Genomic DNA, 24,739 nt, shown 5'->3' on the forward strand with positions numbered 1-24,739 from the left:
AGCTTCAGTAATTCAGCAAAGTCAGGGTATCTGCTGGTCTGGCTGCTGGCTAAAAACAAAAGGTGAAAGGCATATATGATTCTAACTGTCTCACTGAATTGCATTATGCACACATAATTAGTGGGTTTGATCCAGCAAGCTGTGGGCAAGCCCACTATTGTTCTTCTTAAGTTTTCTTATATATTATTCCTGTTCACCCACTTTTTAGTGGGTTTGATCCAGCAAGCCCACTATTGCTCTTCTTAAGTTTTCTTATTATTAGTGGGTTTGATCCAGCAAGACCACAGCGGGCTTGCGGAGCAAGCCCACTATTGTTCTTCTTAAGTTTTCTTATTAGTGGGTTTGATCCAGAAAGACCACTATTGTTCTTCTTAAGTTTACTTATTATTAGTGGGTTTGATCCAGCAAGCCCACTATTGTTCTTCTTAAGTTTTCTTATTAGTGGGTTTGATCCAGCAAGACCACTATTGTTCTTCTTAAGTTTACTTATTATTAGTGGGTTTGATCCAGCAAGCCCACTATTGTTCTTCTTAAGTTTTCTTATTAGTGGGTTTGATCCAGCAAGACCACAGCATGGCTGAAAGCTTACTTTCTTAGCTTACTTAACTTAAAGACCCATTTATTTTCTTTGGCCTATAATGTCCATTAATTTCTCCCCTTGTTTGGTTGTTTATTCCTATTTTATTTCTATTTCTTTTCTGCATTATATTAACTGGCATCTACCTTTACTGTACATCTTTCTCTAGGCCTATAGTAGTAGTAGTTTCAGTAACCATATGTTTATTTTTATCTACAATCATAACCTGTTTATTATTATTAGTGGGTTTGATCCAGCAAGCCCACTATTGTTCTTCTTAAGTTTACTTATTATTAGTGGGTTTGATCCAGCAAGACCACTATTGTTCTTCTTAAGTTTTCTTATTATTATTAGTGGGTTTGATCCAGCAAGCCCACTATTGTTCTTCTTAAGTTTTCTTATTAGTGGGTTTGATCCAGCAAGCCCACTATTGTTCTTCTTAAGTTTTCTTATTATTATTATTATATCTTCCTATAAGCCCACTTTTTGGCCGAACTACTGCTCCTAGACCGTTTGAGCTATCGACGCGGTTCGAACTCCAAAAATTCAGGCCCGAACCGGTGTAACTTGCTTGTTGCTTTCGTGTCGCTGGCCCTTGTCGTTTTCGCGGTATTCCCGTTTTTCGGCGTTTTTGGGCCCCATTGAAATCAATGGCGGAATGCTGGGGCTTTATGACATCACAGCACCTCATTACTTGCACCTGGTAGAGCTCTGCTGCTAGAGTTGATTACTTGCACCTGGCAGAGTTCTAAGCCATCTGGCAATGTCTAATGGGCTGGGCTGGGCTGTCTGTGTATATGAAGGTGTGTGCATGTAACTTTTGACCCGTATGTCCGATTTTCATGAATGAGGTACCGTTGGAATCCTTGAATGAAGCCCAGTTCAATGCCTTGCCAGCACTAAGTGTAAAGGTAATGTAAAAAAAGAGGAGACAGCGCGAAGCGCTGTCTCCTCTTTTTTTTAAAGCCAAACCATGTTCATATAGGTCAGTAAAAAAATAAATAAATAAAGTATTTCACCAATCCATTCAGCCCAGTCCTATACCCAGCTAGCTACATTTGAACTTAGTCATGTGTACAGTTGTATAGATTATTACATTGAGAAACATACTTTCATACAGATATCATGCATATCCACGCAGCATTACTAATCAAGTTACTCATCGTTGCCCAGCAAGAAGTCCACAATCAATTCAATTGTCTTGCCACGATCTGTGGAGCTTACAGACAACGTTATATTACTATAGGTTCTGTATGCTATTTAAAGCCGACCTAACGCCGAGTCCCTTCTAGACGGTGTGTTGCAATGCATTCTGGGTGCTGTGCTGTGATTCGACGGCTCGTCACCTGACCCACCAAACAACAACTCTCTGGGATGTGGCAAATATCGCGTAAAAACCTTGTTGCCGGAACAACAGGGAAAAGGCAACAGGATAGCAGCACGAAAGATACACAGGATACACACGGAATTTTGATGGACGTCCTTATCAGTCTATGGTCTAACTTATAAACGTGTCGGGTCAACGTCAACGATAAGTAAGTTAGGCTAACGTAAACGTTAGCTATTTGCTGTTGTCATATGCTAGTGCTATATGCTTTAGGCTACGTGATGGCCATTTATCACACTAATTTTAGGTACTACTTTTACGAGGTCTGTAGTTCCGTCAAAATGTATCATATCGTTGAACAGACTACAAGGTTATCTTCCTTAGACTTCGTAGATGTAGTTACTACAATTTGGAAGCGAATTTCGAAGTGTAAATATGGTTTTAGTGTGTAAACAGACCAACCGCGATTTTGCAATGAAGTTAATGGAACCTTTTATGTAGGGCTTCTAGGCTACTTTCACGAAGTCTGTAGTTCTGTGAAAATGTATCTTATCTATGAACAGACTACATGATTATCTTCCTTAGACTTCGTAGATGTAGTTACTACAATTTGGAAGCGAATTTCGAAGTGTAAATATGGTTTTAGTGTGTAAACAGACCAACCGCGATTTTGCAATGAAGTGAATATGGAGCCTTTTATGTAGGACTAACGTTACTAGGCTACTTTCACGAAGTCTGTAGTTCTGTCAAAATTGATCTTATCTATGAACAGACTACATGGTTATCTTCTTTAGACTTTGTAGATGTAGTTATTACAGTTTGGAAGCGAAATTCGAAGTGCAAATATGGTTTAAATGTGTAAACAAGACGCCTGATGTTTAATATATGTTAATGAATGGGCACAGTATTATTGTGTACAGTAATGGGCTATCAGTAGTATGTAAACAGTTCATGTGTTATGTGATTTACATAAACTAACAACAGAAATGTTAAAAGCTGGTATTGTGTTTCCTGAATTCTTACATTCAGGCATTCAAATGAAATGTAATTAAATAGCATATCAATCATGCAACAATGCAAAAACAATGAAACTAGTGTAGGCCTAATTATATTTTACATTAGTAAAGCAGTACTCTGATGTGCATGCTTTCACAAACTTTTGTAAACAATCTTAGCACTTTAAACATTGACTGTTTTGAAGTGCATGTAGGCAATATAGTATAAAAATAATAATTGTGATATCATTACAATTTGATAGGGGTTGGGAGGAGGGGGTGGGTTCATGTAGGTGGGCCCTATGACCCCAAAGTATGCCTTGACTGGGCCTCAGGTCAAAGAAGTTTGAGAAATGCTGATGTAGACAACAAAGCAGCAAGGAGGCGTCGTGTGATCATTTAAACAAGTTTTATGACGAGGTCGATGAGGGTGGGAAAAATCGTACATTTCTGTGCAAACTTTGCCCGCACTTCAGTCACATTGTCTTTTAAGAAAATGCAGTCCTTTTTTCGGTTCCAGCAGCCAACAACCTCAGAACTGACCCTTCAGGCCTCTCAGGAGGCGCTGGCCTTTAACCGCAGCCAGAAGAGAGTCAGCAGAAATTTGATTGCCTTTAAAAAATCTGACTTCTTAAAAAATCTTAAACTGGCTGCATTACGTGATTATTTCTGAGATTCTGATACGTTTTTAACCATGACCTATACACAGTTCTGGTTTGAAAATGTATCTCTTAAAATAATCACTTTATGCAGTCAGCTTAAGATGGCTTACTAGCAACTAACTAATTACCCTAGCAACAACCTAGAAACCACCCCTGTAATGTCAACCTAGCGACCACCATAGCAACCAGCATAGCAACCATGTTATTTATGCGTTTTAGCTTATTGGATGTTGCGTTAATGCAGACAACTTTTGATCCGTGTGCCCGATTTTCATAAATGAGGTACCGTTGGAATCCTTGGATGAGGCCGAGTTCCGTGCCACTGATCAAACCCACTCTTGCAGTTCCTCGGAACCGCAATTCTAGTTATTTATTATTCCTGTTCACCCACTTTTTGGCCGAACTACTGCTCCTAGACCGTTTGAGCTATCGACGCGGTTCGAACTCCAAAAATTCAGGCCCGAACCGGTGTAACTTGCTTGTTGATTTCGTGTCGCTGGCCCTTGTCGTTTTCGCGGTATTCCCGTTTTTCTGCGTTTTTTGGGCCCATTGAAATGAATGGCGGAATGTTCAGAATTCAAATTTCGATTGTGACATCACAGCTCTAATTGCTTAAGCTTGCACCTGGAAGAGTTCTAAGCCACCTGGCAGAGCTATAATGGGCTGGGCTGGGCTGTCTGTGTATATGAAGGTGTGTGCATGTAACTTTTGACCCGTATGTCCGATTTTCATAAATGAGGTACCGTTGGAATCCTTGGATGAGGCCGAGTTCCATGCCCCTGATCAAACCCACTCTTGCAGTTCCTCGGAACCGCAATTCTAGTTATTAGTGGGTTTGATCCAGCAAGACCACAGCATGGCTGAAAGCCATGCTGTGGGCTTGCGGAGCAAGCCCACTATTGTTCTTCTTAAGTTTTCTTATTAGTGGGTTTGATCCAGCAAGACCACAGCATGGCAAAGCCATGCTGTGGGCTTGCGGAGCAAGCCCACTATTGTTCTTCTTAAGTTTACTTTATTTATTTATTATTCCTGTTCACCCACTTTTTGGCCGAACTACTGCTCCTAGACCGTTTGAGCTATCGACGCAGTTCGAACTCCAAAAATTCAGGCCCGAACCGGTGTAACTTGCTTGTTAATTTCGTGTCGCTGGCCCTTGTCGTTTTCGCGGTATTCCCGTTTTTCTGCGTTTTTTGGACCCATTGAAATGAATGGCGGAATGTTCAGAATTCAAATTTCGATTGTGACATCACAGCTCTAATTGCTTAAGCTTGCACCTGGAAGAGTTCTAAGCCACCTGGCAGAGCTCTAATGGGCTGGGCTGGGCTGTCTGTGTATATGAAGGTGTGTGCATGTAACTTTTGACCAGTATGTCCGATTTTCATGAATGAGGTACCGTTGGAATCCTCGAATGAAGCCCAGTTCAATGCCTTGCCAGCACTAAGTGTACACTAAGTGTTTTTAAAGCCAAACCATGTTGATACAGGTCATTAAAAAAAATATATATATATTTTCCAAATCCATTCAGCCCAGTTCAAGGTCATGTAAAAAAAGAGGAGACAGCGCGAAGCGCTGTCTCCTCTTTTTTTTAAAGCCAAACCATGTTCATATAGGTCATTAAAAAAATAAATAAATAAAGTATTTCCCCAATCCATTCAGCCCAGTTCTATGCCCAGCTAGCTCCATTCAAACACAGTCATGTGTACAGTTGTTTAGATTATTACATTGAGAAACACGCATTCATACAGACACTATGCACATCCACGCATCACTATTCAAGTTAAGTTACTCATTATTGCCCGGCAAGAAGTCCACACTCAATTCAATTGTCCTGCCACGATCTGTGGAGCTTACAGACAACGTTATATTACTATAGGTTCTGTATGCTATTTAAAGCCGACCTAACGATGAGTCCCTTTAAGACGGTGTGTTGCAATGCATTCTGGGTGCTGTGCTGTGATTCGACGGCTCGTCACCTGACCCACCAAACAACAACTCTCTGGGATGTGGCAAATATCGCGTAAAAACCTTGTTGCCGGAACAACAGGGAAAAGGCAACAGGATAGCAGCACGAAAGATACACAGGATACACACGGAATTTTGATGGACGTCCTTATCAGTCTATGGTCTAACTTATAAACGTGTCGGGTCAACGTCAACGATAAGTAAGTTAGGCTAACGTAAACGTTAGCTATTTGCTGTTGTCATATGCTAGTGCTATATGCTTTAGGCTACGTGATGGCCATTTATCACACTAATTTTAGGTACTACTTTTACGAGGTCTGTAGTTCTGTCAAAATGTATCTTATCTGTGAACATACTACATGATTATCTTCCTTAGACTTCGTAGATGTAGTTACTACAATTTGGAAGCGAATTTCGAAGTGTAAATATGGTTTTAGTGTGTAAACAGACCAACCGCGATTTTGCAATGAAGTTAATGGAGCCTTTTATGTAGGGCTTCCAGGCTACTTTCACGAAGTCTGTAGTTCTGTCAAAATGTATCTTATCTATGAACAGACTACATGATTATCTTCCTTAGACTTCGTAGATGTAGTTACTACAATTTGGAAGCGAATTTCGAAGTGTAAATATGGTTTTAGTGTGTAAACAGACCAACCGCGATTTTGCAATGAAGTGAATATGGAGCCTTTTATGTAGGACTACTAGGCTACTTTCACGAAGTCTGTAGTTCTGTCAAAATTGATCTTATCTATGAACAGACTACATGGTTATCTTCTTTAGACTTTGTAGATGTAGTTATTACAGTTTGGAAGCGAAATTCGAAGTGCAAATATGGTTTAAATGTGTAAACAAGACGCCTGATGTTTAATATATGTTAATGAATGGGCACAGTATTATTGTGTACAGTAATGGGCTATCAGTAGTATGTAAACAGTTCATGTGTTATGTGATTTACATAAACTAACAACAGAAATGTTAAAAGCTGGTATTGTGTTTCCTGAATTCTTACATTCAGGCATTCAAATGAAATGTAATTAAATAGCATATCAATCATGCAACAATGCAAAAACAATGAAACTAGTGTAGGCCTAATTATATTTTACATTAGTAAAGCAGTACTCTGATGTGCATGCTTTCACAAACTTTTGTAAACAATCTTAGCACTTTAAACATTGACTGTTTTGAAGTGCATGTAGGCAATATAGTATAAAAATAATAATTGTGATATCATTACAATTTGATAGGGGTTGGGAGGAGGGGGTGGGTTCATGTAGGTGGGCCCTATGACCCCAAAGTATGCCTTGACTGGGCCTCAGGTCAAAGAAGTTTGAGAAATGCTGATGTAGACAACAAAGCAGCAAGGAGGCGTCGTGTGATCATTTAAACAAGTTTTATGACGAGGTCGATGAGGGTGGGAAAAATCGTACATTTCTGTGCAAACTTTGCCCGCACTTTCAGTCACATTGTCTTTTAAGAAAATGCAGTCCTTTTTTCGGTTCCAGCAGCCAACAACCTCAGAACTGACCCTTCAGGCCTCTCAGGAGGCGCTGGCCTTTAACCGCAGCCAGAAGAGAGTCAGCAGAAATTTGATTGCCTTTAAAAAATCTGACTTCTTAAAAAATCTTAAACTGGCTGCATTACGTGATTATTTCTGAGATTCTGATACGTTTTTAACCATGACCTATACACAGTTCTGGTTTGAAAATGTATCTCTTAAAATAATCACTTTATGCAGTCAGCTTAAGATGGCTTACTAGCAACTAACTAATTACCCTAGCAACAACCTAGAAACCACCCCTGTAATGTCAACCTAGCGACCACCATAGCAACCAGCATAGCAACCATGTTATTTATGAGTTTTAGCTTATTGGATGTTGCGTTAATGCAGACAACTTTTGATCCGTGTGCCCGATTTTCATAAATGAGGTACCGTTGGAATCCTTGGATGAGGCCGAGTTCCGTGCCACTGATCAAACCCACTCTTGCAGTTCCTCGGAACCGCAATTCTAGTTATTATATCTTCCTATTCACCCACTTTTTGGCCGAACTACTGCTCCTAGACCGTTTGAGCTATCGACGCGGTTCGAACTCCAAAAATTCAGGCCCGAACCGGTGTAACTTGCTTGTTGATTTCGTGTCGCTGGCCCTTGTCGTTTTCGCGGTATTCCCGTTTTTCTGCGTTTTTTGGGCCCATTGAAATGAATGGCGGAATGTTCAGAATTCAAATTTCGATTGTGACATCACAGCTCTAATTGCTTAAGCTTGCACCTGGAAGAGTTCTAAGCCACCTGGCAGAGCTATAATGGGCTGGGCTGGGCTGTCTGTGTATATGAAGGTGTGTGCATGTAACTTTTGACCCGTATGTCCGATTTTCATAAATGAGGTACCGTTGGAATCCTTGGATGAGGCCGAGTTCCATGCCCCTGATCAAACCCACTCTTGCAGTTCCTCGGAACCGCAATTCTAGTTATTAGTGGGTTTGATCCAGCAAGACCACAGCATGGCTGAAAGCCATGCTGTGGGCTTGCGGAGCAAGCCCACTATTGTTCTTCTTAAGTTTTCTTATTATTATATCTTCCTATTCACCCACTTTTTGGCCGAACTACTGCTCCTAGACCGTTTGAGCTATCGACGCGGTTCGAACTCCAAAAATTCAGGCCCGAACCGGTGTAACTTGCTTGTTGATTTCGTGTCGCTGGCCCTTGTCGTTTTCGCGGTATTCCCGTTTTTCGGTGTTTTTGGGCCCCATTGAAATGAATGGCGGAATGCTGGGGCATTATGACATCACAGCACCTCATTACTTGCACCTGGTAGAGCTCTGCTGCTAGAGTTGATTACTTGCACCTGGCAGAGTTCTAAGCCGTCTAATGGGCTGGGCTGGGCTGGGCTGTCTGTGTATATGAAGGTGTGTGCATGTAACTTTTGACCAGTATGTCCGATTTTCATGAATGAGGTACCGTTGGAATCCTCGAATGAAGCCCAGTTCAATGCCTTGCCAGCACTAAGTGTAAAGGTAATGTTTCGCGCTGTCTCATCTTTTTTTTAAAGCCAAACCATGTTCATATAGGTCATTAAAAAAAAAAAAAAAATAAAGTATTTTCCCAATCTGAGTCCTATGCCCAGCTAGCTCCATTTGAACTTAGTTATGTGTACAGTTGTATAGATTATTACATTGAGAAACACACTTTCATACAGGTATTATGGACATCCACACATCATTATTATTCATGTTAAGTTACTCATCATTGCCCGGCAAGAAGTCCACAATCAATTCAATTGTCTTGCCACGATCTGTGGAGCTTACAGACAACGTTAAATTGCTATAGGTTCTGTATGCTATTTAAAGCCGACCTAACGATGAGTCCCTTTAAGACGGTGTGTTGCAATGCATTCTGGGTGCTGTGCTGTGATCCGACGGCTCGTCACCTGACCCACCAAACACAACGATGCTTGAACCAGAGCACTTAAACTAAACGTAGTAAAAATAAATAGCTACCAAGGCTCCAAATAGCAACACACTTACACCGTAGCATAATGAGGGTATCTACATGTAAACCGAAGCATTCAGAACTGTGTAAGTCTACAGGCAGTTTATTAAAAAGAACGTCAACGGGTCAACGTCAACGATAAGTAAGTTAGGCTAACGTAAACGTTAGCTATTTGCTGTTGTCATATGCTAGTGCTATATGCTTTAGGCTACGTGATGGCCATTTATCACACTCATTTTAGGTACTACTTTTACGAGGTCTGTAGTTCTGTCAAAATGTATGTTATCGTTGAACAGACTACATGCTTATCTTCCTTAGACTTCGTAGATGTAGTTACTACAATTTGGAAGCGAATTTCAAAGTGTAAATATGGTTTTAATGTGTAAACAGACCAACCGCGATTTTGCAATTAAGTGAATGGAGCCTTTTATGTAGGGCTACTAGGCTACTTTCACGAAGTCTGTAGTTCTGTCAAAATGTATCTTATCTATGAACAGACTACATGATTATCTTCCTTAGACTTCGTAGATGTAGTTACTACAATTTGGAAGCGAATTTCGAAGTGTAAATATGGTTTTAATGTGTAAATAGACCAACCACGATTTTGCAATGAATTGAATGGAGCCTTTTATGTAGGGCTACTAGGCTACTTTCACGAAGTCTGTAGTTCTGTCAAAATTTATCTTATCTATGAACAGACTACATGGTTATCTTCTTTAGACTTCGTAGATGTAGTTATTACAGTTTGGAAGCGAAATTCGAAGTGCAAATATAGTTTAAATGTGTAAACAAGACGCCTGATGTTTAATATATGTTAATGAATGGGCACAGTATTATTGTGTACAGTAATGGGCTATCAGTAGTATGTAAACAGTTCATGTGTTATGTGATTTACATAAACTAGTAAACAACAGAAATGTTAAAAGCTGGTATTGTGTTTCCTGAATTCTTACATTCAGGCATTCAAATGAAATGTAATTAAATAGCATATCAATCATGCAACAATGCAAAAACAATGAAACTAGTGTAGGCCTAATTATATTTTACATTAGTAAAGCAGTACTATGATGTGCATGCTTTCACAAACTTTTGTGAACAATCTTAGCACTTTAAACATTGACTGTTTTGAAGTGCATGTAGGCAATAGTATAAAAATAATAATAATAATTGTGATATCGTTACAATTTGATGGGGGGGTGGGAGGAGGGGTGGGTTCATGTAGGTGGGCCCTATGACCCCAAAGTATGCCTTGACTGGGCCTCAGGTCAAAGAAGTTTGAGAAAGGCTGATGTAGACGACAAAGCAGCAAGGAGGCGTCGTGTGATCATTTAAACAAGTTTTATGACAAGGTCGATGAGGGTGGGAAAAATCGTACATTTCTGTGCAAACTTTGCCCGCACTTCAGTCACATTAAGAAAATGCAGTCCATTTTTCGGTTTCAGCAGTCAACAAACTCAGAACTGACCCTTCAGGCCTCTCAGGAGGCACTGGCCTTCTAACCTAGCGACCACCTGAGCAACCAGCATGATTGCCCTAGCAACCAGCATAGCAACCACGTTATTTATGCGTTTTAGCTTATTGGATGTTGCGTTAATGCAGATAACTTTTGATCCGTGTGCCCGATTTTCATAAATGAGGTACCGTCGGAATCCTTGGATGAGGCCGAGTTCCATGCCACTGATCAAACCCACTCTTGCAGTTCCTCGGAACCGCAATTCTAGTTATTATATCTTCCTATAAGCCCACTTTTTGGCCGAACTACTGCTCCTAGACCGTTTGAGCTATCGACGCGGTTCAAACTCCAAAAATTCAGGCCCGAACCGGTGTAACTTGCTTGTTACTTTCGTGTTGTCGTTTTCGCGGTATTTCCGTTTTTCTGCGTTTTTTAGCCCCATTGAAATGAATGGCGGAATGTTCAGAATTCAAATTTCGATTGTGACATCACAGCTCTAATTGCTTAAGCTTGCACCTGGCAGAGTTCTAAGCCATCTGGCAGAGCTCTAATGAGCTGAGCTGGGCTGGGCTGTCTGTGTATAGTCAAGTCAAGTCAAGTCAGATTTATTTGTATAGCGCATTTAACATGCACAGAGTGCAACCCAAAGCGCTCCACATATAAGACATTGTCATTGACACAGACTAACAAAGACAATAGATGCCGGACGGAGCGGCGTAGTCGCCAGCGTACCCGTGACACCAAGACATACATTTAAGAAATAACAAACACAAAAGATGCCGGACGGAGCGGCGTAGTCGCCAGCGTACCCGTGACACCAAGACATACAAGACATACAACAAACAAATTAATAAATAAAATAAATAAAAATTAAAAATAAAATTAGTCCAATTTCCAACCGGCTGAAAATGTCCAAGGGCAAAGATGACCCGCGTGAAAACTGCGCACAGCTGTGTCTTCACGATGCAACACCAACAAAGTTCTTTATAACTGACCAACCCGGAGAATTCACTGGCAGTCTGGAGAGCACTGGGAGGACAAGACAGTCCGAATTTGTGATGGGCGACCCTGCTGATTGTCAGCTCGGTGGTCCTAGACAGTGACCATTTGTTGTTTCATGGTTGACGCTGTCATCAGAGTTTCTTAGCACTCAATCCAGACTCCAGGCACCGGTAGATGCTAGCATGGCAGCTCGGTGGTCGTGGCAGCTGCAGATCTCTTGCAGATTGACGTTAGGCCCCCTTGCTGAGCAATCCCTCCGTCCAGACATTGGATGTGCATCGTCACGGATGGATGAGGGACTTCAGAGACATAAGGCAGGCTAGCCAAGGCGCTCATCAGCCCAATGGAAGCTGGTTAACGTTAACGTTAACTTGACGTTGATGGTGTCAGCCGAGTTTGTTAAACAGAAAAAAGGACTAAGAATAACACAAAAACGATCGAAAATAACATGAATAAAGAGTGATTACATTTAACTAGAAAAATAAATACAAAAAATTAACAGAACATTACATAAAATTAAGAACATTACATAAATACAAACAAAAACATGATGCCAGACGGAGCGGCGTGTCTCGCCAGCGTCCCCGTAACCTAGCAACCCGTATATGAAGGTGTGTGCATGTAACTTTTGACCTGTATGTCCGATTTTCATAAATGAGGTACCGTTGGAATCCTTGTATGAGGCCGAGTTCCATGCCCCTGATCAAACCCACTCTTGCAGTTCCTCGGAACCGCAATTCTAGTTGTACTAACTACTGCTCCTAGACCGTTTGAACTATCGACGCGGTTCGAACTCCAAAAATTCAGGCCCGAACCGGTGTAGGGAGCTTGTTACTTTCGTGTCGCTGGCCCTTGTCGTTTTCGCGTTATTCCTATTTTTCTATGTACTGTATGTCCGATTTTCATAAATGAGGTACCGTTGGAATCCTTGAATGAAGCCCAGTTCAATGCCTTGCCAGCACCAAGTGTAAAGGTCATGTAAAAAAGATTTTTGAAGGTGAATCCATGTTCATACAGGTCATTTATACAGTTGTATAGATTATAACATTGAGAAACACACATTCATACAGATATTATGCACATCCACGCAACACTACTATTCAAGTTAAGTTACTCATCATTGCCCGGCAAGAAGTCCACAATCAATTCAATTGTCTTGCCACGATCTGTGGCTTCTATATCAGACAACGTTAAATTACTATAGGTTCTGTATGCTATTTAAAGCCGACCTAACGATGAGTCCCTTCATGACGGTGTGTTGCAATGCATTCTGGGTGCTGTGCTGTGATTCGACGGCTCGTCACCTGACCCACCAAACAACGATGCTTGAACTAAACGTAGAGTAAAAATAAATTGCTACCAAGGCTCCAAATAGCAAAACACTTACACCGTAGCATAATGAGGGTATCTACATGTTGTAGCGTGACTATACAAATGTGAAGATATGATAATAGTTTAACTTATTATTAAAAGATTTTTAGTCATATAACTGCTTAAATCCAGCTTGCTCTAAAACAAATACGAATATGCAAATGCTGCAAGATAATGATAGACAACCAGTGTGACACAAGTTAGACTTAGAATGTTTAAAAACTTAGAAACTTAGAATTGAAGTGTGTTTTCTTAATTAAAAGCATAAATTGTTTTTTGCTAGAATAATCTGTTATGATTTTGCTTAAACTTAAAGAGTGTTTTTCTTAAATATATATAAGAAAGTTTGCTTATAAAACTTAAAATGTTTTGCTACATAAAATGTGTTTGCTTAGATATGAAAAGGTTGTGTTAGAATTAAAGTGTGTTACTGTATGCTAAATGACATGTGCTTTGAACAAAATGTAAAGACAGAATGTAAGAACATAATGTACCAGCTGTAAGAAACTGTTTGTCAGCAAAACAAAAAGCTGACTGGCAACTAAGCAAAAACAAAAAAGCAGAACCAATATTTCATGGCAAGACACAATACCAAATGTGGACATGTTCTGTCTGACCGAGAGGGGTATAAAAAGAGAACGGCCCCTTGTTCAGGGCTTTTTGATCTTCTTTTTTCTTTGGACCGAGCATTTAGCCTTTAGACTTAGACAAGTTTTTATTCCTTGTATTTTTTGTTTGTATTTAATAAAAGTCAAAATCCTAACCTTTGATTAGGAGTTTGTAAAAAGACCGTCTAGCGTTTTTTTTTTCGTATTTTTCTGCCTCTCCTGTGTTGCTGAGAACCCCAGATGCCTTGCAATAGGGCCTTCTGCTCCAAAGATTTGACATCGCTCCGGGTAAGTAAGGCGTCCGTTTGAGGGCTACTTTCTAAGACACTGTATATGGGCAAAAAACACACTGCACTGACATACACAGGAGTAGCGAACTCAGCCAGGCATTTGGGAAGGAAAGTCCTATGCTCCAGGGCAGACAAAAAACCAAAAAGGCTTTGTTAGCAAATTTATTTGGCGCGTCAAATTGTTTGTGAAGCTAAAGTCTAGGATCCGTTGTGGTCTAAATGCACATCACACACCCAAGCGAGGATACGGAAATCTGTCGGATAAATGCAAGTGTATTTATAGATAGAATCTAAATTGTTATAGATCCGTTGTGGTCAATTGAAGTTCTTATATATATTACAAGAACTGTCATTTAAAAGAGTCTTAATTTCAATTTGACAAAGCTCTCAAAAGAATAGGGTAGTTGATCTTCCCTCCGATCTAGACAGACAGACGAATGTCTGTAGTGAGTTTTTACCCTCTCTCAGATTTTGATGACAAATAACAATGGCAAATAAAGCTCTGAATTTCTTCCTCTTTTAGTGAGGTTAACCACATTTTGAAGTACAAGTCGAAGGGAACAGGGAATAGCGACTAAGAGATAGAGAGAGACTCTGAAGTGGTCCATTTTCCTTAGCCCCTAAACCCCAAATTAGGGATTTTGATTCAGATAGGGAGAGCCTCTCCATCAAGTCAATCCTCTTGTACAGCCTAAACCCGTCGAAAAGGGGCCCTCGCACCAGACACACACACTTCCTCTTTTACCCTGTGATATTATCACAGTCCGAAGACGGACACCAACAGGAGTAGCGATCTCAACCGTGTCAAAGGGAGCCCCTTTGGACACCAGAGTAGTCACAAAACCCACACCTCCTCTTTTACCCTGTGAAATCCTCACAGTCCGAAGACGAGTGCACCCACACCTACAGGAGTAGCGATCTCTACTGTGTTACGGGAGCCCCGTAGACACCAGAGTGGACACAAAACGCAACAATGTAAATCGAAGCATTGAGAACTGTGTAAGTCTACAGGCAGTTTATTAAAAAGAAAAACAGTAAATCTCGCACAGGGAATTCGAATGAATTTGAAGACATCGAAGAACGAACCCCTTTAGTTTGATGGACGTCCTTATCAGTCTATGGTCTAACTTATGAACGTGTCGGGTCAACGTCAACGATAAGTAAGTTAGGCTAACGTAAACGTTAGCTATTTGCTGTTGTGGGGTAGAATCTAACTTGTTGACACGTTTAACATTACTGTTGTTTACTACTTTATGTAAATCACATGACTAATAAACTGTAACTTACTGAGAGCTAAGGTAATTCTGATTCAGACTGCCAAGTAAGTAACATCCAAACAGTGTGATGAATGGCCATCACGTAAAGCATATGACAACAGCAAATAGCTAACATTAATAATATGCATTATATCTGTATGAATATATGCATAATATCTGTATGAATGTGTGTTTCTCAATGTTATAATCTATACAACTGTATACATGACTAAGTTTGAATTGAGCTAGCTGGGCATTGAACTGGGCTGAATGGACTGGGAAAAAGGTTTTTTTATTTTTTAAATGACCTGTATGAACATGGATTCACTTTAAAAAAAATTTACATGACCTTTACACTTGGTGCTGGCAAGGCATTGCACTGGGCTTCGTTCAAGGATTCCAACGGTACCTCATTTATGAAAATCGGACATACGGGTCAAAAGTTACATGCACACACCTTCATAGCCCAGCCCAGCCCATTAGACAGTGCCAGATGGCTTAGAACTCTGCCAGGTGCAAGCTTAACCCTTTCGTGCCCGTGCCGAACATTCCATTTTTGGTGCTGGATGACCCCCTCACACAAAAAACCTTATTTCTTGAGTATAATACATACCATCAATGGGATATACATACCATTGTAATCAGAAGGATCAGTTCTATGAAATGATGTAAAATACATATGGTAATGTTGATATAGTAATGAACAGTATTTGAAAATCCTCTCCAAATGTATATCTGGAATTTGTCAAAATTTAATTTCATTCACATACAAATGAATTTTCATCATATTTCTCTACAAGACAGAGAAACATAGAGTGTATGAAATGTTCAGCAAGTTGTGGGCTATTTAACAAAAAATTGGAATATCATTAACCTTTCAAAAGTTATGATACTTTTAGTGACCAGTGTAAAAAAATGCAGGAAACGGGATTTAGAATGTTGACCGAATTCACATTCACTTTCTCACCAACAACATAAAAGTATGCATAAAAACTAACAATCAAGTCAGAAAAATGGTTTAGATGTATTTGGTCTATAAGAATAAACCATTTATTTGTATATAAGCAAATGCTACAGTCAATAAGAATGACATTAAAAAAAAACCATACTGTACCTTACCAGTAATACAGGAAGTAAGTATACTGTATTCATTGAAGACCATTTCGGAAAAGAGACATAAAATACATTTGATTCAACAAATACAACTTCCTTATATAAATCAGTATAATATGAAAATTATATACATATATAAAATTGGATTATATACTTAGAACAAGCCTGTGGAGAATAAACACATACACACATATACACACAAACTCATACCCACACACACACACACTTACAGAGGAGGATAGGGAAAGGCACTAAACACATCCCCTTTTGCAGAATGCCAAATCTGACAGCAATTTGTTTATCAATAAAACAAATTCGCCTACCGTTACACTCCAGGGCCATACAACCTACTTTAGTTTTATTATGTACGTTTTTTATAACAAGCTCCTGCTGTACAGGAATATGTACTTGATGGAAAGACGACCGAGTAGTAGTTGGAGCAGCTGAAGGTGAGGCTGAAATTTCAACGGAAATGCCTACCAACTGTTGTGATAGATTTCCTCCAAATTCTTTCTGGTTGTAGCTACCAAACCTAGGTTCAACACCAGATTCTGCATTGCATTGTCAAACTTGAAATAACAAGAAGCTACTGACAACGGCAATGTCAATGGAGAAAAAGTGCTTTCTGGTATTCTGCGTTTTTTGGAGTACACAATATGATCCCTGCCAAGACTTGGTTCCCCAGTAGCAATGGATATTAGGGAGGGAAGTGAACCCCCATGTAAATGATCAATCCCAGAAACCTGTGAAACTCTTCTGGGGTCTTTGTCCCATGCCCCTGCACTGTTTGCATACGATGGCCTACTAAGCACAAGCTCCCATTCCTTCCGGTTGGTAAAACCACATATGCCTGGGACAACAATGTGAGTAAAAAAGAACATAACAAGTCTATTTCACACAGTTTTTTAGTCCGCACCATCCTACGCACGGCACATAAATCTATACCTTCTTCCTCCATCCCCTCATGGTCTTCAGCATTGTGAGCGCAAGCTCATGAGCAGTCAGCTACCTCTTCAGGCTTGCGAGAAGGTCTGTGTAGGTCTTGTCATCCTCCATCTGAAACAAGAGCGAAATCATACAAATACCTTTATTAATGTAAAAAATAAAATCACAAAACTACAGATTTGTGCATGTATGCACACAAAAGAAGAGGTAGCCTAAACTATTGAAGCATCCTCAGAATATACTCGAAATATTTCTAAGTAGGCCTATGAAAAGTCATTGTATTACACATGGGTTTAGCTACCCTAAATCTGATTGCCTGGCTGGCATCAAGATAAAGACAGATTACATTTCACCTAGTAACAAACTGCTGAAATGCAATAATGACATTTCTGACAGAATATGTGATTTCACATCATGTTTTCTATAACTAAATATTGAGGAGTTGTGCTTCATCTATTTCAAGTCATGCCATCTTAGAAAATGTTGAGACAAGCACGTCTGATGTTTGTCATTTAGAAGTTAGCAAGCTAAAATAGTTCACTACAGACTGCACTACAGATAACAACCGGAGGAAAGGCAATAAGTTAATTACATTTCTGACAGAATATGTGATTTCACATCTTATTTTCTACAACTAACGTTACATATTGAGAGGAGTAAAAATATCGCTCAACTTATTTCATGTAAGAGAACGCAACTTAGAAACACAGCGCCCATTGATTTATTCAGCTTTGGTTTGCTATACTGTCTTGCCAATATAATGCTTACCTAACAAGCAAATTGGTACTAGAAAACAAACTTACCTACAGGTTATAAACTAACAGGTTTTTAAATGAAACTGTCAAATGAAAACAACTGACATCAAAAGCAAACGATAATATTGCAAGCAGTTCAGAATTATACAGTTAGCTAAAGTTACGTGACGATGCACTAGCGCCCCGCTAAGCCATAATGTTGATGCTGATGAGAAAGCATATTACTGTCAAATAACATGATTTAAGGACTTCAAATTAAGATAAACCATAACTAGAACTGATGTAAAAACAATATTACCTCAGTTTATCCAGCTGTGTGGTTTCCAGTCGAGGTAAACTCCAACTTAAGTGCAGGTGGCATATTTTTTCAAGACTCATCTTCAAGTATCCAAAACATTTCGCGCCATAAACCCCTTAACCAATCATATCAAATTGAAGCTTATGTTATCAGCATTACGGGGAAGATTTCAGAAATAAAATCAGTCATTGGACAGCTGAGATATTAGACGATTGGCCATCGTTACTTTTGTAACGAAATTAGAACGGTCGGGCACGTAAGGGTTAAACAATTAGAGCTGTGATGTCACAATCAGAATTAGAATCCTGAACATTCCGCCATTTATTTCAATGGGGCCGAAAAAAACGCAGAAAAACGGGAATAACGCGAAAACGACAAGGGCCAGCGACACGAAAGTAACAAGCTCCCTACACCGGTTCGGGCCTGCATTTTTGGAGTTCGAACTGCGTTGATAGCTCAAACGGTCTAGGAGCAGTAGTTGGTACAAAAAGTGGATGAACAGGAATAATATATAAGAAAACTTAAGAAGAACAATAGCCCTGTGGGCTTGCTGGATCAAACCCACTAATAAATAAAGTAAACTTAACCCTTAAGAACGTACCGTCACACTGGTGTGACGGCCGTTAACTATCTGTAAAAGCGTACCGTCACACTTTTGTGTTTGGAATGTTGCTACATAAGTATTCTAATTGCTGCTTAACAATGGGCTACCACTTGTTGGCTAACATGGGCTGACATTGTACATTCTCAAAGTCAAAGATGGTCTCTCGCAAATCACTTTGCCACTACCATTTTGTTATGTCCACATTTTGCAGATCTAGTTTATATTATGATTGTGTGGTCGGGCTATACATGACAAAATCCACGGAAGTGGCAAGTATTGGGAAGACGTTTACTTACAGGAGGCTACAAATGTTGCTAGCTTCACTGCCATTTATTGCCATATTTCTGAATGTCAGTCATTACACCAAGCACAGTAAAACACGCAAAATTTGTGTTTTTTTTAAATTAAATGATGTTATTCAGTGTTTAGTCAAATCTCATGGCCACTGAAAAGATGAAAATCAAAATGACCGCGAAATGTACGGAATGCTGGAAACAAACATCGTTCATTCACGAGCTATGTAGCTTTGAGTAACGCACGGCTCAGGAAAAATAGTTTGCTACATTCATGACATTAAAACTCGCACAAGAAATGCGCATACATCTTTATCTTGTCCCATTATAATCACAGCTTTATTTGCGCAATAGCAGTGCATCCATCAAGTCCGTCAATGCAAAACATTACAGCGACCGGCATCTCGAAGTATATTCATTCACAAAACAATCGTAGTATATTTACAGACGCTATAATATCATAGGTAATATTAGATTAGGTATGGCACATTTGAAAAGGCGTCAGCTTACTGATGAAGAGATCAGGGTGATTTTTACATCTAATGATGACTCTGACATTGAACCTGAACCTGAACCTGCACCTGTGGAAAGTGACTCCTCTGACGAGGAGTTGCCGGACAATTTGGCAGCTCTGGAGGAAGAGGCGCCGGAGGACACCGGGGATGTCAACTGGAGGGAAGGAAACTTTCGTCCGAAAAGTGTCAACTTTGCCAGGTCTTTATCAGGGGTTAGGAAGCAACCTGACAATCCGACGGAGGTGGAGTGTTTTAAAATGTTTATCTCTCCCTCCACTGTGGCTACTATTGTGGCAGAGACCAACAGCTATGCCCAGACACTGAGGGAGAAGTTAAACTGTGTTGGAAAGCTGGCAAGGTGGGTGGACACCACAATAGCTGAATTGTATCTCTAGTTAAAAAGAACAACATCAGAGATTACTGGACCACAAATCCCCTGCTATCCACACCATTCTTTGCCACTGTGTTCTCTCAGGACCGCTACCTCTTGCTACTTAGAGCTCTTCATTTCACCGGCATGACCTCAACTGACCCCCTCCAAAATATTCGATCTGTTTTGACCCCAATTATCACATCTTTCAGCCAGATTTTTTATCCCCACCAAGACCTATGTATTGACGAGTCGATGATGAAGTGGAAAGGGCGACTATCCTTCAAACAGTACATTCCATCAAAACGACATCGATTTGGCATCAAACTGTTTGTGTTGTGTGACGTAAAGACAGGATATGTTCAGAACATGATAATTTACACAGGGAAATCGACAGATATTACCATGTCTGAGGGTGTAGGGATTTCTGGGTCAGTTGTTCTCACATTGCTGGAGCCTTTTCTGGATAAAGGTCACATTCTATACGTGGATAATTGGTACACCAGCCCTGCCCTTTTTAATCATCTTTTGCAGCATATAACTGGTGCCTGTGGTACTGTTAGAGCCAACAGGAAAGGCATGCCACATTTCCCTAAAAAAATGTCTAAAGGTGATGCTGCATTTTTCAATAATGGACAAATGCTGGCTGTGAAATGGCATGATAGGCGTGATGTGCATGTTTTGTCCACTGTGCACTCCGGAGACATGGTACCAACGGGCAAAGTGGACTATGCCACAGGTCAAGGAGTGGTGAAGCCAGTCTGTGTGGTGGAATATAACAAGAAAATGGGATCTGTGGATAATTTAGATAAACGAAACACCTTTGTTGACTGTGCTCAAAAGCTTGACAACCCAGTCCGTCTCACTGCTCGCCACTTCCCATCACTGGTGACACAGACATCTCAGCAGGGTATTCGCACAAGGAGGCGGTGCAGGGTCTGCCAGACAACAACCAGGCGTCAACAGCTGCGGAAGGCCACCAAGCACATGTGTGTCCCCTGTGATGTACCACTGTGTGTGACTCCCTGCTTTGAGGAATACCACACCCTCAAGCATTTCTGAGTGTCCAGTCATGTCAGGAAAAGACAAAAAACATACAAACAGTAGTTAATATTTCAATAATCTATAGTTCTAAACAGACAAATGACAACTTTTTGTTCCTGTTCCTGTGTGTGTGTCTGTCTGTGAGTGTGTGTGTGTGTCTGTGTGTTCATGCCTACATGAGGCACACGTGTTTGCCTCATGGGCCTTCCAATAAATGGCTTCAAAGTTCTTGAATTAATCTGACCGTTTTAGACATTCATTTTTGTCATTTACCTTGTTTCCAAAATTTTAAACTGAAAGATCCTTTATCAGATATTGAAACCCCTAGGTTCAGAAAGTAAAATTATCATATTGTGGGCATTGTGTTCATTCAAAACAGCTAATTTCCTTTCATGCCTCGTCTGCCTGGTTTAAGTTTTGTGCTAACAGAATTAGGTTTATTGAATGGATGGAATATGATAGCCGTTCACGTTCACTTTCTTTAGTCTTCCACTTCTAAAAGTATATATCCTGACTGGCTACTCACAGAGTTCACTACCATCGACCAACTATCTTGCCCTCTTCCCCTCAAACACAACAAAGACCAGTATGCTAACATTATATGATAATGACATCTGTAGGCTACAACATCGATTGCTGTAAATGATAACGCTATAACTTATGAACTGATTTCTAGATTTGATACATAAATTATAAGGGCACTTACGTAAAATCCATGTGAAGGAAGGAAACGGACGACAACAAAAACTTCCTTGGAGTTAAACATCCGTCTGAGGTAAGAGCAGAGATATTCGCGTGTCCTGTTATCCTCGTGACAATTGTAGCACGTTGTCAGCGCGACTTCATTTGCGTAATCAGGTGCATGCATGCAACACGTGATCACATGATGAAAGCATGTGTGTGTGTGTGGTACTTTGCAATGTTCACGTGAAATAAAACAGATCAGGCCATGCTAACACTGCATAGATTGTAGGCCACCTAATAATGACTATAGAATGTCAGTGTAGAACGCTAGTGACGCAGCCCAAAAAACTCACCCAGTGGAGTACGTTGGTTTAAATAAAACCTACGTTCTTAAGGGTTAAGAAGAACAATAGTGGGCTTGCTCCATCAAACCCACTAATGACTGGTTATGGGATGGGTTGACATGGTCCCACACCAACATTCAAAAAAAGGTGGTCCTCCTAGGCCCTACAATTCTCGAGATATTCACAGAAAACTGTGTCGGCCCTACCCTCCTTTCTGGGGGTCCAGTACGGCAGGTGGGGGGCGACGGATCAAAATGAAAAACAATGGTTCTATGCTATCCTTGTGGGGCTATATGCCCACCAAACTTCGCTGCGCGGTGGTTATAATAAGTTTAAAAATTAGATAGGAAAATGCTTCTGTTAGGTCTTTTTCAGGGGTGCCAATAATTGTGAGCAACATTTTTCGTTAAAAATATTTATTTCTTTATTAGATTTTCCTTTTTCTCAGAATAAATGTGCTTCCCTTCAAGGGTGGATTTTTCCTCATTGTTTTCATTGTGGGAGTACAATAAATCACCAAAAGATTATTATTTTTATTTGTTTTAGTCAACTTTATCAAAGGTGCCAATAATTCTGGAGGGTACTGTACATGCATGTTTATGGTGAAAATAAGCAATTTATTTAAAGCAATGGTTCAGAGTGAATTTCACCCTAGGGTCATTTGCACGATGACCGCGAGCCAAACACACCCCCTGAAGCTTTTTTCCTTTGGTCGAACATTGGTCGCGTTCGCGCTATTAGTCTATGTATCAGCACAATGGCTTAGCGTTACCAAAAGTATATTTTCGTAAATTATCCCACTAATACTGTTCGGAATGTTACCAAACTTTTACAGTTGTACAAACAGGGTCTGTACTCATAAAACGAGGCATTGGAAAGTTTGTAAGTAGCCTACACCAGGAGTTTATTTAAATAACACTTGCCTGATGACTTCTACTCTCTGCTGCTACCATCTCTGTCGACTTCACTTCTGTGATTTGGGAAAAGCCCGTAAAAGTCCTTTGCAAAACTCACAAGTGTAAGGGAAAAGCTAGCGAATTCAGCACTCCATAGACATATTGATAACTGGATGATATTTGAAGTACTTTTTAAATGTTGACCTGAAAATGCAAGCATTTATAAAACGTATGCATCACTTTCTGACAGGACTTTTACGGGCTTTTTATTAGCCATATATTCTGCTCTTAAGGTAACTGCTAATACACTGCACATATTTATATTGAATTTATACTACTCTAAACCACCTTATGTAAATCAACCGTATACTGTCTACACTTTGTACTTGTACTCTGTACAATGACAATAAAGAATCTAATCTAAGTTATTTTGTTGCTCTGATTGGTTAGGTCTATCCAATTGAGTGCAGAGGCATTCCCTCCCTGTATCGGTTGAAACACACCCCATAATTATGTCCCAATGGAGCAGTATCAGACTCATATTCTGACTAGAATTCAGTATGGCTACGTCAGGCTACACTATGATATTAGCTTGGTAAATTTACAGTATGTAAACAAATGAGTTTCCATGGCTAGGAGCTTGTAAACGATTAAATGCTTGTTCCATATAAACGCATATTAAACGCCATTTGTTTTTTTATTGTTATTTTTGCGTTCTTGTAAAGAGTTTGGTTGAAATCTTTAATCAGATTCATTACAATCATTCATTACAAATGTTTTCTATGTAAACACGGCTACTGTCACCTATCGAAAACCAAACTTGGCACATAGACCCGGGACCACATCCCGAGGACGCTCAATACATTCAGCGTCCTTTGACCACTAGGGACACTATATTTAGCAACAGTTTCCCGTATTAAAACCAAACTTGGTACGTTGAGTCGGGACCCCATCTTGAGGCTGCACAATAAATTTGGTGACCATTGACCACTAGGGGCACTTTAATTAGCAACACTTCCGCATATCAAAACCAAACTTGGTACATGAACTCATGACCCCATCTTGAGGACACAGAATAAATTTGCCGTCAAGGCCAATCGAAATCGTCTGCGAAGCCGCCATACAGGAAGTGTGTATCTCAGCCAACCTTTGGTTGATAGACATGAAACTTTCTGTGACTGTGTACAGACACGTGTCAGTTGTTGCCATGACAACTCCCACCTGCTAGGCTCCCTCATTTCTGCCTGCAGCTATATTTTCCTTTAGTTATGTGTCATGTGTGCATATGTGGGATTACATTAAACCTTATTGCATTGTTTGTCCTCATTGGCATTTAAATATTACCTCTGTCTATGGGCTTTGTCTTGACTGGGCATTAATGCTAATGTAGCTTTGTGGCCGCGGCCCGGTAGACATTCCTAACCGGGCCGTAGCCTACGACATGAGTTAAAAAAAAATGCATGCAAACTAAATTAAATTTAATTTGCAATAATGTCACGTTTTACATGACATAGGCCTATATGCAGTTGTTTGATTGCACGCATGTTTGCATTTTGCAAGGTCTATTTTCTTACGTCTGTCTGTCCCGCCTTCAACACTTTTACATATTGCCTTACAGCCTACACGCTGCACAGCCTCAGGTCAGCTCACTTCACCTTCTTAGCGAACGGTAGTGTCACACGAAGTTAGCTAAACTGCTAGAATGAGCAACATGTTTAAGAGATCGTTACCTTCACTGTTCATACATAACTGGAGCTAGTTCTTTTCAAGTAATGCGCATGCACAACACATATGGAACATGGAACACCCCCCCCCCCCCGCCGGTCCGTGAAAAAAAAATAGGAAACAAACCGGTCCATGGTACATAAAAGGTTGGGGACCTAGATG

At 40.2% G+C, this 24,739-nt stretch overlaps 1 protein-coding gene and 1 long non-coding RNA gene across 4 annotated transcripts in view; one reads left to right on the plus strand and one right to left on the minus strand.

Moving 5' to 3' along the window:
* hoga1 (4-hydroxy-2-oxoglutarate aldolase 1) overlaps positions 1-24,739 on the minus strand; it is a 138,506-nt gene that overhangs the window by 56,962 nt on the left and 56,805 nt on the right. The window lies entirely within an intron of this gene.
* The window catches only part of LOC143116570 (uncharacterized), a 29,462-nt gene continuing 18,249 nt past the window's right edge, over positions 13,527-24,739 (plus strand). For both annotated transcript variants that reach the window (XR_012985859.1, XR_012985860.1), the window contains exon 1: positions 13,527-13,733. This is a non-coding gene — a long non-coding RNA (uncharacterized LOC143116570). The remainder of the gene's footprint in view (positions 13,734-24,739) is intronic.

The sequence above is a fragment of the Alosa pseudoharengus genome, unplaced genomic scaffold, assembly GCF_046254945.1.
Source record: "Alosa pseudoharengus isolate Yale_2024_CS ecotype anadromous, Long Island Sound unplaced genomic scaffold, YU_APseudo_1.1 YU_APseudo_1.1_scf_11, whole genome shotgun sequence".
In the NCBI taxonomy this organism is placed as follows: domain Eukaryota; kingdom Metazoa; phylum Chordata; class Actinopteri; order Clupeiformes; family Clupeidae; genus Alosa; species Alosa pseudoharengus.